Raw genomic sequence first — 3410 nt, forward strand, 5'->3', positions numbered from 1 at the left:
TTCTGCATGACCTGAAAGCCATATTGTGACTTTTTGCTTTTAATTTTGTATACGTGGTGGTTTTCTCCTTGAAAAAAGAATGAATGAAAAAACAAAGCCGTGTGGGCCACGTTCATTAGCGTTTCATCATTCGAGTGTTACTTTATAATTGTACCAGTAGGTTGTGGTGATAATTTTTAGAAACAAAAGTTCTGAACTGGTGGACCAATATTTTTCCTGTGTCTTTCATTTTTGGGATTATAGGTCTTGCTCGCATGTTATGTTTCAACAAGAAGGAACATGTCAGAGATAACGACCTTTTATATATTACTGTCTTAGGGATTGGGAACCATTTAGTGAGATTATCAGGCTTGTAATTGTTGGTTCTTTTGTTTTGTTTTTCCAGTTCTAGTTATGTAATTTCAACCTACTTATATTAATTCAAAAGGTTTCACTGTTTTTGTCTTCCCATCTTCTTTTTTTTCTGGTGCTGCAGAAGGAAGGGAAGCTCTCGTCAACTGAGTCTACAGTGAGGAAGGCAGAGGATGTGGTGAGCAGCATGCTGGCCAAGGGTTTTGTCCTGAGCAAGGATGCCCTCAAGAGAGCAATCCTAGGATAGGTCTTTGCATTCATAGGAGGAATGAAATCTCTGTTATGACATACTTTTTGTACTTTGATTTTGATGGATTTAGGATATGTTGATGCCTATTTTGAATGACATGTTAAAAATTTTTTGCGTAATGTTGAATGCCTTTACTATTAATGATATTATTATTATTATTATGAGCCAATCAATGTACCAAATGTACCAGGTTATTGGAATGTGATCAGTGACTAAATTTGGTTACTGAATTGTTTACCAAGTATTGTGACGAGCAGCCATAAATTTAGTGACAGAATTTTGGTTACTAAAAATTGATTCTCCTCAGTGAGTTGTGACAAATTATTGACGGTAACCTTGTCACTAGATCAGTGACGAAATTAATAACAAATTTAGTGACAAAATTTGTGACTATGTCTGTGATGACTAAATTTGTCACCGAAGGTTGTGACAGATTTGTGACCAAATTTGTGACCGAATTCTGTGACAAAATCAGTGACCAAGTTATCTTCGTCACTAACTCAATGACTGGTTAGTGACGGAAAATACATTATTTCTTAAATATTTAATTTTTGGACTTGTAATGGTTTAGTGACGGTGATTCTGTCACGGAGTTTCGTGACGGGAATCGGCGTCGTCACTGAGAATTTAGTGACGCGTGTTTTTGTAACCAATTTAGTGACGGAAGCTCCGGTCACAAATTCCGTATTAGTGACCGAAAACATGGTATAGTGACGGAAATTTCCGTCACTATACGCGTGTTTTTTGGTAGTGACTTTAATGGTTCCAAACATGAGTAAAACTCAACTTAAATACCCTGAACTATATTCTAAGGCATTCTTACAAGTTTAAAAGTAATTTACCTGAAACACTCACTTGAATTCATTAGAATAATATAAAATATACTTAAGTATTTTGGGCTCATCAAAATCAAATAGGGAATCAACAATCACTCAGCAAAAATAATGGTCAATTTCTGGAAATTCACCATCTGGCCCAATGCTGAACTCAATAGCAATAATGCCTGCAACTCATCATCTAGCACCATCTTCATTGTGGTCAACTAATTTACCAAAGTCTTGTAACTCACTCAAATGCTTGGCAATAGATCTTTCCTCTTTCAGTTTCAAATTCACAAGCCTCCTAATTGCAAGGCTTTGTTTTAGGCTGTCTTCCTCTCATAGAGACCCTCTACCCTCATCCAAAGACTATAGGTATCTATCTCTTGAGATACACGATGGAACACACTGAGATCAATCCATTATTTGATACCAATAGCTTTTCTGTGCATCTTCTTCCAGTCACTATCACTAATGTCTTTTGGCTTACAGTAAAGAATATCCTCCATCATAGGCTTTCAGATATAATAATTAGAAGCACTAAGTTTCATCATGGTACCCGAAAAAATCTCTATCTACTCCTACAATATCTCCACACTCACACAACCTCGGCTCTGATACCACTTATTGGGGCCAAAATAGAGATATTATGGAGTAAACTAAGCCAAAATTACCAAATCAACTAGAAGCAATATTCTCACAGGCAATATATCAAACACCTAAAGAGCAGAAAGAATACACACCAAATTTATGCGAAAAACCCTCCAATGTAGAGAAAAAAATCACGGCGCAAATATCCAATTAATCAACTATAATAAATATAGAGTTTACAATACTCAAGTTTATGCCCAAAACTTGAGCCCTCAACAAATTAAACAAACTTCAATATCACCTCCCTAAGAGCAACAATGATCTCACCCAAACCACCCAGTGTGATGAACCCAAGAACGTAATGAGATCTCTAACAATTAATACTACAACTCTCTATAGCATCCAATACAACTCTTAGATAGAAATCCAATTTGTTAAATCTCCGTGTGAAAAATCATACCTAAGAAAGAAAAGAAAAAAAAAACATATTTCTTCTTCTGTAGGGCGTGCCAAACTTTAGATTTTCCGCTCTTTCCGTGCATTCGGTCTTCTCCTGTGTTGTGCGCTCTCTCTTTTCTTCTGTAGGGCATTTTCGTCTAATGTTGGAATGTTGAAATATAGCTAGATCAATTGTTAAACAACTAGTCAACAGGGATTAAACGTTAGAAACCGGTCAAAAAATAGGCCGGTCATTAGTTTCCCCTATATTATTTGAATAGCCTTGGTTCAAAAGCAATATAGCTCGCAACTGCGAATTAGAAGGAATTACCTCATTTCATTATCACATAGGCATAAATTGGACGGAGCTCCGCCAGTCATCTTTTGGTGTACATCACTCATTGTCATGGCCTGCTCCACATGTAGTATTGCTCCTTTCTGAGTCTGTAGTAACTTTTTTGAGGAGTCTTTAGTAATGTTAGCTGAATATTAGTCTCAATTCTATATCCATTGAAATTCTCAGACACGTAGCCAGTTTCTGCCATCCTATTGAAATGAAATGGATGGAGGTCATGCTCATCTCTTTACGGTCGTACGCAGCCAAGGGGACTGGTAATCGAAGGGTATTCTTCTTACAGCCTAAAACTTTTCCATGGCATAAAACCAGAAGGATGGTGATTGGTCTGTCCAAGGAGACCTTAGTAAAGAAGACCAAGTGCGTCTCTGGTGATGGATCTAACAGCGTGTCATGGTAGTTTTTTATTTTTTTTTAAGAAAAAGTAAGAGGAGGCAGGCAGATTCACCATTTGATTCACACTGTAATACAAACCAAGAATAATCCGGAATTAGCTGTCACAAGATGGGAAACTTCAGAACATCTTAGTATTAGGTGTCAACCTAATCATTCTTAGGAAACTTGCTGTGACCATAGAAAGTAGGGAAGTATAAACATCCAATATGCA

This window comes from Phoenix dactylifera, chromosome 2, assembly GCF_051530095.1.
Source record: "Phoenix dactylifera cultivar Ajwa chromosome 2, Ajwa_hap1_PhDact_Kaust_v1.1, whole genome shotgun sequence".
NCBI lineage: Eukaryota > Viridiplantae > Streptophyta > Magnoliopsida > Arecales > Arecaceae > Phoenix > Phoenix dactylifera.